This window comes from Haliotis rufescens, unplaced genomic scaffold (genome assembly GCF_023055435.1).
Source record: "Haliotis rufescens isolate VD_foot unplaced genomic scaffold, xgHalRufe1.0.p SCAF_124, whole genome shotgun sequence".
Classification (NCBI taxonomy): domain Eukaryota; kingdom Metazoa; phylum Mollusca; class Gastropoda; order Lepetellida; family Haliotidae; genus Haliotis; species Haliotis rufescens.
In genome coordinates, this window is record NW_025963807.1 from 337711 (window position 1) to 352503 (window position 14793).

General features: G+C 38.2%; 1 protein-coding gene across 6 annotated transcripts in view; it reads right to left on the minus strand.

Annotated features, from left to right (window-relative positions):
• The window catches only part of LOC124125318 (ubiquitin domain-containing protein UBFD1-like), a 257619-nt gene that overhangs the window by 156973 nt on the left and 85853 nt on the right, over nucleotides 1–14793 (minus strand). The gene's annotated exons all lie outside the window — the stretch shown is intronic.

Consider the following 14793-nt stretch of genomic DNA (forward strand, 5'->3'; position numbering starts at 1 on the left):
TTCCCTTCAATTATATGACAGATGACAGAGCAAACAGATACATCCATTTTCCAGGAGATTTAGCCACTTCTGCTTGTCTTTTAAAATGTCACCAATTGTCGATTTTCCTATGGTATGTCCAAATTCAGTGCCATAATGCTTACTGATGGTTTCTAAACTTGCTGAAGGGTGTTTTTCTTTAAACAGACATTTTTTCCCTTTTTTCGCGTGCTGTAACTGCGTGTCGCTTACGTTTCGCTGGTTGACAGGCCATACTTACACAACCCTGACCTCTGACCTCCACAGACGCCATATTTATCGAAGGGGATTACATGTAGAATAAACAAGCTCGTCTCAAACGTAACTCAGTGTCACTTGGTTAATTGACTTCTCACGAATCAAAGGATTACCACCAGCGGAAGGATTACCACCAGCGGAAGTGTATTGTCCGGATAAGTGAGACAATTTTGTGTGCATTTCAGTGTTTTGTGTGTGAAAATGACCGTCCGGTTCCGGAAACTGAATTTCCGGATATACGGGTAAATTTATATAGTAATTATTTCGTTTTGAATGAAAATCGTCCGGGAACCGAGGTTTCCGGATATCTGAAGTCCGTACAAACGAGGCACGACTGTACCTATACTGCTACTAGAGAGGGATTTTTTTATGTCAAAATGATGATGTGATTCAACAATCGTCATGATTCGTATTAAAAGCATCATCAATATTAATTAACAATGGATAAAATTTACTATAGCCCACGAGGATATTGGAAAGGTATAGGAGCAATACAAAAATTAGCCACTGCGGCTAAGGTATCTAAAGAATTGGCTAAGGATTGGCTAAAGAAACATGCGATGTGGCAAATATACTTACCGGCACCGCGTTATATACCGAGGAAGAAGTTTGATATCTTTACAACGAATGAAGTTCATCAGGCTGACTTCTTGTTTCTTCCCCATGATAAGGTAAGACGCAAAACGTATCAATACGCTTTAACCGTAGTGGATGTGGCTAGTTGATACAAAGAGGCTGAGCCATTAACCTCGAAAGATTCAACAGAAGTAGCTAATGCGCTGAGTCGCATATATAATCGCGGACCACTTAAATGGCCCAAGTTATTCAAGTAGATCCTGGTCGCGAGTTTATGGGATCAGTAACTTAACTGTTAACAAAGCACGGTGTCACAATCAGGCGTGGTGAAAAAGAGGCCCACCGTAGCCAAGCTATTGTCGAAAGATTTAACCGAACATTAGCGGAACGTTTGTTTGGATATCAGTATGGGATTGAAATGAAATCAGATCGATTAAGATCAACCGAATGGGTGACACGATTATCTGCTGTTGTATCAGCGCTAAATAATGAAGTAACAAGATTAATCGGGAAGAAACCATCCGATGCGATTAAAATGAAATCTGTGACTTCCGAATCTTCAGCACCGAGGAGAGGCAAAGAACAAATACTTCTGGATACAGTAAGCGTAAGATATTTATACCAGCCCGGTGAACTCGAAGGAGCCCAATGTCGTGCAACCGATCCGATTTGGTCTCTTAAGACATATAACATTAGTCGATTGGTTATGAAAGAAGGAGAGCTTATTCTTTATTATCTTAAAGATGGATCGGGCAGGGCACTTGTTCGAGAAGAGTTGCTCATAGTTCCCAAAGATACAGATACCACCATAACCATAAGCATAGGCAGTTACACCATCCTTATCAATCCATCTCTTTGTATCTAAGGGGGATAATAATGTCTTGTTCATTCTTAATCCATATATCCTGTGATTGACATTCTTAAAGTGTTCATCTCGTGTTTGAATGTTCTACCATTGAATAATGCTTCTTTATACTGTTCGTGTTTGATATGCTTTTTTAACCACATATTTCTTAACACCCTTAGTTTTTCTTATCTCTCCATTATCAGACTTCTTTATAGAATCTTAGGCCTTCATCCAACATACTCCGCTCTAGGGGTCCGAGCACATTCATCCTTGATCTTACCTAACACCTTTTTATTTACTACGCTGTGCAGTGGATTATCTTTCGGGTAATCGCTCGTATCGTACATATCTATTTTTTCTGCCATATCTTTATACACATCCTCGGTTTGTATTTCTATCAACAAAGAATCTGTGTCGGTATATAACACCTCACACCTATCACCAGACTGCTTCTTAAGTTCGTTGAAATAAAAGTCATACATTAAGTGTTTTGAGAAGTCAAGAATACTCATACCAACTTACACCGGTCTGTTGAATTTTATATTACTTTTCTGCATATGTAGTGCGGCTAAGTCGTTATCAAATATCTTGCTTCTGTTAAAAGCCGGACTGGCTATAAGTTTCCTGAGTCTTTCTTCCTCATTAGACCTGACTAATTTAACATCAACACGCTTCCTTAGATTCTCCATAGTTTTTCCAAATACTGAGTTATTCATGAGCTTATACTTTAGTTTCATGCCTAACAATAGATATAACTGGAGATTTCTGTAGTGAACTATATATTTTGTCTTATCCATCAAATTTGGTACGAGTTTTTCTACGTTAGCTAACCTTGTGTTTCCCATCAAGGAGTGTTAATATTCCGACATCCAATCATTATTAACCATTAATCTTTCGGGAGCTAGCGGATAACTGTTATGATCTTTGTATAACTCTGTTGGATATTCCAAGTCAACTTCTAGTATGTACCCTTTATCGGAATCTGTGGGGATTAATATCACATCGATATTATGAATATCCACCCACTCAAAACCACCCGTGGGTAAAGGTTGACTCATAGCCCATCCATACAAATTGTTGGCGTCGAGATATAATATGTGCGTATCGGGTTTACTTGGATCATATCCTTCCACAAATTTATTATTAGACTTAGAATACCTTTTCGCTGTCACCGATATACCACCTCTTAATCCTTTCTCAACAAACAAGTGCATATCGTAATCTGTGAGCAGTTTTAGTTCTACACTGGTCTTCTGCAACAATGCATCCCACAATAGTCCGGGACTGGAATAGTACCATGCCGGGTCCAAGCCGTATTGTTTTAAACATGTCTTTCTAAATATCTCGAATATATCGGCGAGTAACAGTACATTGGTTTTTAAATACAGATCTTGGTAATCACCTAAATTCTTACAACCTAATTTACCCCACACCGTCAGAGCGTGTTCATAATCGGCATCGGTTATTTTAGATTCTGTTAAGTTACTATAGAATGATTCAAGGGGTGGTAATTTAGTTTCGTCGAATCTAGACCAATCATCCATATATTTGTAGGGATATACACCTTTTCTCAACAACAAATGCCGTGTTAACCGATCAGTATATTGATTTGTTATTGCGAAGTCATCAGGATTGTTAGCATTAGCTAAATTGTCCAGGGAAGATGACAGAAACTGTACTATGAGTCTATGAATCTAAGTCCATTACTTTGTTTGTTCTGACTTTCCCATCCTTGTCTGTATAATGTATAGTTTTTGTCAACGAGAATGAGATATATTTTTTCATATTGTTAGGAATGCACGTTAAACCACCATCGTTCTTTGAGATAGCTTGCATGATGAGATGAGAATCATATCCTCTAAGGTTAGGAAACACAACGGGGATGGGTATTGTTTGAGAATTCATTTTTAGTTTCAATTTACACTTGTTATGCTTGGCTCTCAGATAATTACCCGTGACGTGGCAATGATCTCTTACGGAATCCCCATTGAGTGGTTTATTACAAACATGTCAAATCGTTGACTTCTTATAGGCCCTCCAATCATTCCTCGTCATACACATGGGTTTCTTACACGATAAATTTTCCCGGACTATTCTCTCTTCGTTGTGTAGGTATTCTAGGAACTTTCCCGCTGCATCGGGACCTCTTTAAATCACAGGCGGGTTAGTTTCCCCATCAAACCTTACAACTATATATCCAAACCCACAAGGAATATGTTCTTGAGTTTTGTATAACTACATTCAGTATTGTGTTCAGTATTTTCTAAAGGTTTGATAAGTGCTTCAAAGTCAGCGTAAATTGTGTACGGTTCTGGCATTTGATTACAATAATGTTCAAATTTTAATATATTTTTTCCCTTTTTAGGCATATCGATCCTGATAGCAGTTTGCCCAACACCTCTGCAGTCTTCTTTATGCGCTTCTAATAGATCCTGTCTGCTGTACCCATGCAGGCATCTTTCGCAGAAATATTTCTTTTCCTTATGGGTTGTTTGATCAGAAATGAATTGATTCTGGGAATATGTTCCGGAGCGGAGCTTATCCTGTGTACTACAATTCCTTTAGAAGAATGTCCGAAAACATTTATAGCTAAATTATTTTGCTTTTCCGCTTTATCAATTTGCGAGATTGGTGTAGGTTTGTCTATACCATCAAGGTTGAGCCTGTCGTGGGGATAGCTCGAAGGTCTATCAGGATTTTTGTCAGTGGGAAACAATGCAGATCTTATCATCATTCTGAAACAGTCATCGCCTTTATTTTTTACATTAATTATGGCTCTTTTTTTTATAATCCAAGGGTAAATCTATATAAGATCCACCTTTGAAAGGCATATAATTTGCTATATCTAAATATAAACTATCAATTTTATCCACACCCCAACCCGAACCTCTATTAGTCCAACGTTCAAAAGTTTCTTGTATCCGTTGAATTGATGCATCTAATGATGCGCTTATAGTATGAGATTCGGTTATAACTTCTTGATTGCTCCAGAAATAAGGTTCGGTATATTCGGTGTCAATTTTACTCAATGACATTTTAACCGTTAGCTGGTATTTTACACTAACTCCTCGTTAATATTGCTCGATACGATGGGCTAAACATCATTAACATCCATGTTGGAATTAATATCCATCTTCCAACCTCTTAGATATTTACCAACACCGTCTGTGGGTACAAATCTTAACTGAACGGGTTGATTATTTTTATCATCTGGTTGATTTTTATCAACATCATCTGGTTGATTTTTATCAACTTTCAGTAAATCAATCAATTCAGCTTTTCTCATTCGAGAATAACCTTTCAGCCCACTTTTTTTTTGCTTGAGCTTTGAGTTCTCTAACAGTCTGGGGTTTGTTGTATTCCAAACCGAGTAAATCAATCAATTCAGCTTTTCTCATTCGAGAATAACCATGTAGACCACATTGTTTTGCCAGAGCCTTCAACTCTCTCACAAAAACCATTGTGATTTAATGGTATATGCAAAATGAGTCAAATCTCTAAATGGTTGTTTTTCATATATCTAATTACGTATTCTCCCCAACCTATTCCTCTCATTGATGTAATCTCTCTTCCTAGCGTAAATAATCTGGTTCCAGACCCTATCAGCGCTGTGTTTCTTTCATAAACAATAACAACCTTTGACCCCTATCCCACATACAGAACACATATAATTTATATTTCCCTGTCTGATGTAATAGGCATGTATACCACAGTATATACCAACACAACACTGGTTGCATTGAAATTTTTTCCCCATGAGTGTAAATCTGCACAGATTCATGGTTATACATCTATCATATAATTTGTCTAAATGCAAATCACATCTCCACTGGTGAGCAGTTGAGTCATCGCTATTTATAGCTTATGCGTAATTGTGCAGCTGAAAATTGCAACAGCTGACAAGCCTAACATTATAAATGCTATTTCGCGGTCTTTCTGAGCCTCTGACGGTGTATATAACTGACTTATTGTTGGCCTCGGTATTGGGTCAAATGTCTTTCCATAAACAAGGAAGTATTTGTGCATGGCAGATTCAACATCCTTAAACGTTTGAATTGAATGTCCTTGCATACGCAGTTCATCGTTAATAAAATCTAATCTCAACATCCTCTGACTGGGCTGTTTCGAGTTGTTCTAATGCGTTATTATGTCTTTTCTGCTCCTCTCCTCTCATACTAGAAAATAACAAATTACCTCCTAGAGCATTAACAATAGCTCCGCCGACCTTCATCGCAATTGATGCCATGGTATGTTTATATGTTTATAAAATATTCAAATGTTTAATTACTTCATTATGTCTTCTGGGATGAGCCCTTGTTTGATCAGCATATCTTTTGTTGCCATTGCTATTCCTATATTGAGAACCATCATACCGATATCATAACCATTAAAATAAAAGCTTGGGTGTTGTGGCTTTAGTAATCATTTTAGCTGTACGCGCATAGCCAATGGCCAAGCCACTGACCACCGCTGAATGATATGTTGCGTTCACCAACATTTTACCATCTGTAACTGGAGTAGTCATGCTTTTATAACATTACATGGGGACTTAACTCTAATTGAACCTCATCTAATTTTTTAACTTGTGGTGTTTTCTCTTCTCCAGCCTTAAAAAACCATACCGCTGCTATAGCAACAACCCCTAGTACATAGGGAGCCCAAGTTTTAATCGGCCTCCCCAACCCCATCGGCATCTATTCCAAATCTCAAAATTACCAAATTCTATATAAGCAACCCCTAAAGCCCCCTCTTGTGTTGCACACACCACTTTCGCCCCTTTCGGAAACACATTAAATGGCCTGGCCGGGCCCGTGTGCGAAATACGCATCAGTCGGAAAGCGCACGTTAAATCTCCAAAGTAAGTAAGTAAGTAAGTAAGTAAGTAAGTAAGTAAGTTATCGGCCTATGTTCGGTATTGTAGGCCTTTGCCTACATGTTGTAACCTAGCCAAAACTATTGTTTTAGTCATGGTAGCTCCCAGTCTAGACTCGTAATGCACGTACAGTTTTTTAATTTCTTCGCCGGTCATGTTATCAATTTTTTAGGTGGTATAATTTCCCCAAAAATATTGGGAACATTTTCCACCAGCTACCAAAGCTGTGAGTCTTTCTCTTTGTTTATCTGTATGTTGATCAGGCTCATCTTTGAGCATTTGTTCGATAAGTTCGTCGCATTCCATAATGTAATATGTAATATATTTAAGTCTAACATAAAGACATTTGGCATATCCAATACAGCCAGAAATAATAAACTGTTGTAAAAGAATGAGGATTTCAAACCACATTATTACATAATAACCGCTCATGTTCAATTTATCTTATTTTTGCTATATTTTTGCTAAATATTGCTATATTTGCTAAAAATTCCTATAATTTTGCTATATTTGCTATATTTTTGCTATATTTTTTCTAAGCAATTGCATAAGCAGCTAGTTGATCGGTTTTTAAAACGAGTTTACTGTGCTTCATTTCCACTAACAGTTTTCTGACTTTATCTCGTTCGGGCTGGGTATAAATAACATCATTTTCACGTAGACATTCCTCAAATGAATCTCGGTGTTTGCAAGGAAACAAGGCAACCCATTTGGTCTGCTCTCTGAGATCTTTCAGGACAGAGTTGTAATTTTGAGTAAGTACCCAAACGCTATGCTCTATATGCTGACCGGAGAATGCTAAATATGAAAGCATATCTTTCTTTTTGGTAAGTTCTTTACTCACACTGCAGTCGTCTATTATGAAAAGGGTTGACTTTCCTTTTAATTTTTCATGACATACACGTAAATAGTCTTGTAAATGATCGCCCGGAACAACTTTGTACACCCCGGGATCATTCATTACCCAATCCCTTGCTAGGAATGTTTTATTAACACTTATAGTCGGACACAGAATAATAATATGGGCGAAAACATCCCAATAATGACTTTGTATAATATCAAGAATAAAAGCTCTTTTTCCGCAACCTGTTTGCCCGCAGATGATAGCGCAGTGTGGTTATTTAGGTAAAAGATTATTAATAGATCGCTTGCACGAAGCTTCCATTCTGTATATTAAGTTGCGCATCCATAATCACGTACAAATATATGTTTAATTTACTAGCCGCTTCCTGGCGCTTCATTATCTGTATAGTAACACCCTCACTGGCATTTTCTATTCTCCTCCCACTACCGTGTAGTTGGTCATGGTCTGTGGTTCGCATGTCGAGCCATAGCGCATACTTCGTGGTAAGGAATTCAGCCATCGATACACCTGGGCTTCGTTTTATAAAAGGGAGTTTTTTAATCTCATCCCACTGTTGATATGCTAGCATACCTTGACTATATAGTTGATTAGGCACGCCCTTGAAAGTCAATTCTACTTTTGTTATCTTGGGTAGAACGCCTCGGTATCTCTTGCAAATGCTTCAGAAGGGTCCTCGAACAACATTAAAATACCCTTCAACGATCTAGCGGGTTACTGGTTACGAATTTGTCTGCCTAATTCAGGATCTGTTATCATATCATACTCCAGTGAGATATTGTCAATAGAATAGCTAGGATCTTCAGTAGCTTTGATTACTCTGCTGTAGTCATTAAAAGTGAGTTTGTATTCTAACCTTTCACCTAGGGATGCTTGATAAAAGGGCATGTGACTATCTAGTAATTCAAAGTCGAGTGGAATATAGAATCGGTTACCAAATGCATCAGCAACGGCCTTATCTTCTACGATGGTATTATCGCCACTATCAGCACTCACACCTCTCACTGTGTTCTGATTACAAATACCTTGGTACTGTAAGTTTTCCTGTTCTTTAGCCGTTCTCCAGAGATCCATGTAACAGAAGTATACATCGCTATCGTCAATACTCAAAACCTCATTACCGCTAATTTTAATCGCGATTTTCTTAACAATCACATGACCTATGTTCTGAACAAGCTCTCTGTTAGTGTCGACAGAAGTCAAATTAATTGTAAATGATAGTCGTGCAGTTCCTGGAACTATCACATCATTAGCGCCTAGATTAGGAAAGCGAACCAGAAGTGTTTGATTCTGATCAATAGTACTCGGGTTATTAGTTATAGTTACAGACTGGCGAATTGCTTTGACCCCTAATGGATCCCGAAGTCTACCTTGTGGGTTTAACTTGTGTCCGTATTGCAAAGACATTGTTTATATTGAAATTATGTAAGCTTATGTTTAATATAAAAATGGATGATTTTAATCTAGATAACTTAACTGATACCAGTACAATCGAAAAGGGTACTGATGAAACCAGCTTTATGAATCTTAACGATGAACTTTGACAATCAACCGTAAATGATTATTACAATGCCTTAAAAGAAACTCCTATTGGTCGTGACAATTCAAAGTTTACGATATAGTAAAAGAATATTGCGACTGCGTGGCTCTCCGGATATTGATCTTATGAATTCTCGTACTCGTAAGCCCCTAGCCTTGTCTACAATAGCCAGTAAACGTGGCATCAACATTGTTTGTAATGAATTAGGTTTTGTAGAGTACACACGAGAAAAATTTTCTGCAAAGACTACTAAGGTTCTTCAGACTGTGCAAACTGAACTTGGTGCCATAGATAAAGATAATTTGGAAGAAAGCTTGAAGCCCGCCTCGGACTGACTTGGAGAAATCTTGGGATACCTACTACGATAATTCCACGTTACAGGTACCATCCTTTGAATACAATATAAGGGAATTACGAGGCTTTGACAAGGCAATGCAAACAGTACGGGGAGAACTCATCAATAATATAGCCAAGCTATCTGAACTCGACAAGCATATGGCTTATGAGAAAACAAAACTTGAACAGGCGGGTGATGAATTCAGTAGACGCCACATTGCGGAAAGATTGCGTAACTTAGAAGACAAAAGATCAGCCCGCCTCGAAGCGGCTTCTAGTAATAGAAAGGCACTTCGTTCACAAATCAGTCGAATTCGAAAAACTATCGATCAAGTCCTCAACGATGATACTACACTGGCCGATAAAATTAAAACATTGTTCAGAGAACAGGGGATAACCATTGCCAGTATTTTAACTGCATTGGGATTTATTATATCGACTTTGACTCTCGCGTTAACTGGTGGAGGTGGACCACCCACACCACCTAGTGATAAAAAAGGTGTAAAAGAGTGGATAAAAAAAGCATTTAAAGGCATTAGGAGAAGCACTGGGTAAGCTAGCTGGGAAAGCCCCGTCTGCACTTCCCGGTATAATAGGGAGTATTGTTTCCTGGCTCTTGAATTTATTAGCTAAATTAGCTAAATCATCACTTTCTTCTTTAACAGTTTTTTGTCTACTGTACGGAACACCTAGACCATGGTTAAGTCCTTTAATACGCCAATCTTTACTTGTAGAAATATTAATTTCCTGACAAATACGTTCATACGCGAACCTATTGTACGGATTATTTGTCGAATTCCATGCTCAATCCTGTGGTAATGGAGCACTAATTTCTAAAAGTATACGTCTAATCTGATAGTACACATGAAATGATAAAACAGACTTATTTAGTTCAAATCCTTGGGCATAAAGAAATACACCACATCCTGTTGTGGCACACAATATGGAAAAGTTTAACTGGTTTTGCCAAAATTGCATTGGATTTTGGAACCAATCATGCACCATTTTATCGCAAGTTGCTGTGACCCTGTATTTTTCAAAGTTTTCGGGAAATTTAACGAAAAACTTAGCACCAGAGGCACTTACTAAATATCGACTGATTCTTAATGTAAATTGATTTCATATTTAAGTTATGATATAGTATCTTTGTATATTTAATATGTATGTTACACTCCCAGGAATAACAAATGGTCAGTCTATTCAACTGCTTCATACTATCGATAACTCGACTTGAAGTCGCTCTCTGCAATGTAACGTATTACCCGCAGTGGATCAATATAAGTGCTGCGAGAAAAAATAATAACTTACTACTAAATGAAGCCAAAAGAGTAACCAAAACCATCATTATACCTGGTGGGTATTACAGCCTATGCTCACTCATTGATGAAATTTTTAAGCCTTTTGGAGCTAGTCTCACACAAAATGAGTCGAACAGGATTCTGATTTTAAACACTGGAGAAGAGGGTGTAATTCTTCTCCCGGACTTAGAAGCTACACTTGGATTTTTTGGGCAAAAATCAATAATACAACCAAACAAAACAGTGCATGGAGTTAAATTACCCGATTTAGCTCCCTATAAAGAGTTGTGCATCCATCTTGATCAGATCAGTACAACGAATAATATTCAACTCGAAAGTCCTTCAACTCTGCTAAGAGTTATTCCAGTCAAAGATGAAAAATACAATAGCGGTAGAACGGAATCTTTCTCGTCATTACAATATAAAAAGTTAAAGCGGGACATTATTTCAGATCTCAAAATTTCTGTATTAGATGTAAAACATCAACCTGTACATAAAGGATACTTGAGTGTAACACTCCATATTATAAATAATGGTTGATTCATCAGGCCCTGGAGTGCATAACCTTAGACAATGTAATACAATTGCACTTTCTGATCTTGGAGACACAGAAGGATTCGATAAACCCGGTACCAATGGCAAGTTATACGCTTTACATTTACAAGATAATGTATACAAGCGGAAAGAAGTTGTATTCACAGGTAATCTAGGAGATATAAGTGATGTCGACACTAGTAGACTCAATAAAAACACTCCATACAATCTTACTCGCAATGATGATAATAAATGGACTATGGTCGAAGAAAAAATCGAGTGGCTACTGAATATTGTCATTGCCCCACCATATGTGATGAAGGGTAAGGGACATCAATTAACTAAGATAATGTATAGTGGGATCGTACTAGGGGCTTATATCCCCTCAAAATGAAAAAGTGTGTTAGTCTCTCCCCTGCCAGAAAACCCAGGTCATATGTTATTGAGTCGTCCAGCATTAAAAAATGTTAGTTTAAATTTGGTTACTGAATTCAATGATATAAAACAGAACTTGAATGCAATACCTGATCTTTCTACACTTATTATTGAAGTCTTGTTTGGAGATGCACCAGAAGTTGCCTTCGAGATATTACCATGTCTATCAATTAAATGGCTCAAGAAACACGAGCGTCAACGTTGTAGTATTATTTATATGGGAGGATCACCCGTTGCCACCCTTGAGGGGGTCCAAATTATTAAAAGTGATAGCATTTCTCTTAATAAGATATTTATGCCGCATAATATACATTTAATAAGATTGATGTATACTCTCAAAACATTTAAGGAGGACCAATTAAAGACTATTATATGATGTAATAATATACATTATGGGTTTATATCCGGCGCTTGATGAAGCATCTGAAAAGATGGATACTGTTGATGGATTTCGATTACATCAAATAAGCGACTTAAAACATCGAATAGATAAGGAGAGGGAGTTTAGACTTGGATTGTATAACAAATATTGCAGAGCTGTGAATTCTCTCGACGGGGTTGACACTGCGCTTGTAACGGTTAGCATGGGACTCAGTGTAGCCGGTGTTGGTTTATTATCAACTATAATCGCCGCGCCTATCGTACTTGGTATGGAAGTAGCAGCTGGAGTCTCAGGACTGGCAGGAATAGCGATAAAATGTATTTCTCGTAAGTTGCAAAAGAAAGCAATAAAACATGATAATGTTCGGATACTCGCCGAAACAAAGTTGAACAGCATTGAGGATCATATTTCAACAGCACTGGCTGATTGTAAGATATCCGAGGAGGAGTTTCATTTAGTGTTGTCTGAACTCACCAAATACAACGCAATGAAGCAGGAGATTCGATCAAATTCTCGTAAGACCAGGGGTATTAGCGAAGACGAGAAAAATGAAGTTCATAGAACAGGGGAGACAACAAGCGTGTCAATTATTCCGCGCCAAAACCAAAGAGCTGGTTGGAGATTAAAAATAGATTGTTTACTATCATTGGATCACATTTAAATGAATGCTTACATTAGTAAAATGTTGGATATCACTTTGTTCAAAATAATAGTATGTGTATGAGAAATAATATAGAATATTTTCATTACAATTTAGTATAGTCTCATGATGATTTTTGAATTGCATCATCATTTTGACATAAGAAATTCCCTCTGTAGTGGTGGTATGTATAGGTATATAAATCTGGCTCCAGTGGGGTTGTGGTAAAACTGTCATTGTCTATAAAAAATTATATCATAGAAGCATTGATTGGCTTCAGGTGGTGGTGAGCTAGAGTCAATTTAGCTTAATCTCATGATGATCATTGAATCACATCATCATTTTGACATAAAAAAATCCCTCTGTAGTGGCAGTATAGGAATATAAATCTGGCTCCAGTGGAAGTGAGCCAGAACCCCCATCATCTATACTGCTAGAGAATTTGGACCTGTTCCAAGTTGATGTTGTGATCAGGGCAGTTGCTGATATGGTCTGAGATGGCTGAAGATTATTGTACTCTTGTGACTGGCATGGGGCGGGATGTTTCACTTCCCTAACTTCCTATTACTTTGTCTAGATACTGTAAATCTTGAAATTAAAGTAAGCGTAAACTAAATGCAAAAAATGCGAGTGGTCCTTGTTTGCATTAATGAAACTTTGCATTTATGTCTCCAAAATGACTATCAACAATTAAGACAGCCTCACTGCACACTTTTGATAGTGGAAATACCAACTTGAATATAAACACAAAAGCGTTTATCGAGCAGCAGTTGTAACACGTAACAAATTGCAACGTCAAGCAAAGAATAGGAATTACATAATAGGCATCCATTGAGTTATCACTGCTGGGGTCAAACTGGAAACCATTGTCTCTCCTTTGTCTCCGCATACCAATCAGTGAACTGGTATTGGTTCAATTATTATATTGCCTTCAAACTTCCTTACTGCCACTCAACAGATTTTAAGAAAACACTGTTTATTGTTTTTTACGGAAGAGTTATTTGCTGTTTGATTGGATTAAGGTAAGGGGATGTATCATTCACTGGGGATGTAGTTGGGGGGAGTCACATTGATATTGAGTCGCATATTTGGCTAGGCGTCAGTAGTCGTATTAATTTGGAGACGCATTAATTTCAAGATTTACATTAATGCATCCACTTGCATAGCCATTGGGTCTGGTAATGACATAGACCAGAAATTGGTTGTTTACATGGGTCCAGATGTGGCATGTCCCACAGCAAGGCTATCCAGGCAAAGAGCTCCGGTTGGTTGGTTTGTCGTTTAACGCCGCACTCAGCAATATTCCAGCTATATGACGTCAGTCTGTAAATAATCGAGTCTGGACAAGACAATCCAGTGATTAATATCATGAGCGTCGATCCACGCAATTGGGATCGATGACATGCATCAACCAAGTCAGCGAGCCTGACCACCCGATCCCGGTAGTCGCCTCTTACGACAAGCATGGGTTCCTGAAGACCTATTCTACCCCGGATCTTCATGGGTCTAAAGGGCTCTGGATGAAGTGACCATTCCGTTGTTACTTTTCTTCCTTGACGAGAGACTGTCAACTTAGATGTTGTATTTCGCAGGAATATGTCTTGCTTCCATCCGGCAGTTGATGGAGTCTGCCTAGACAAACAATTATGTAATCAAGGAGCTGGATTTGTTTCCCTCCGTGCTTTTGTATGTATGACACTACGGTGGTGCTGTCTGTGGCTATCAGGACCAAGGAGTTGGACAAATGAGACTTCCAAGTCTTGAGGGTGTAAAAGATTGTCTTCATCTCTCAGCAGTTGATTGTAGATCGTTCTTGGGGGTTTGGAGCCCTAGATCTTGACGCTCCCCAGCCCAAGTCAGATGTGTGTATAAAAGAGATCTTCGGGTATCGGGAACACCAGTGGAATGCTCTTCATCACATGATCCCTCTGAGTCCACCAATTGAATTCCAGTATCAAGTTGTGTGGCATCTGTACCAGAGTCCAGAGTCCAGAGTCTGAGATCCAGTTTTGGAAGGGTATCTGTATGTCATGTCTTGGAGAGTAGTAAGGTTCCCTAGAAGAGACATTGTGTTACAGTTTTGATCATAGTCAATGTATTAAGAAAACAATGTCCGAGTAGCAGATGTCCAAGTAGCAGCTGAAATCCTGTACTGGGATTATCTCAGAGTTCAATAAGAAGGAAAGTGAGGGTA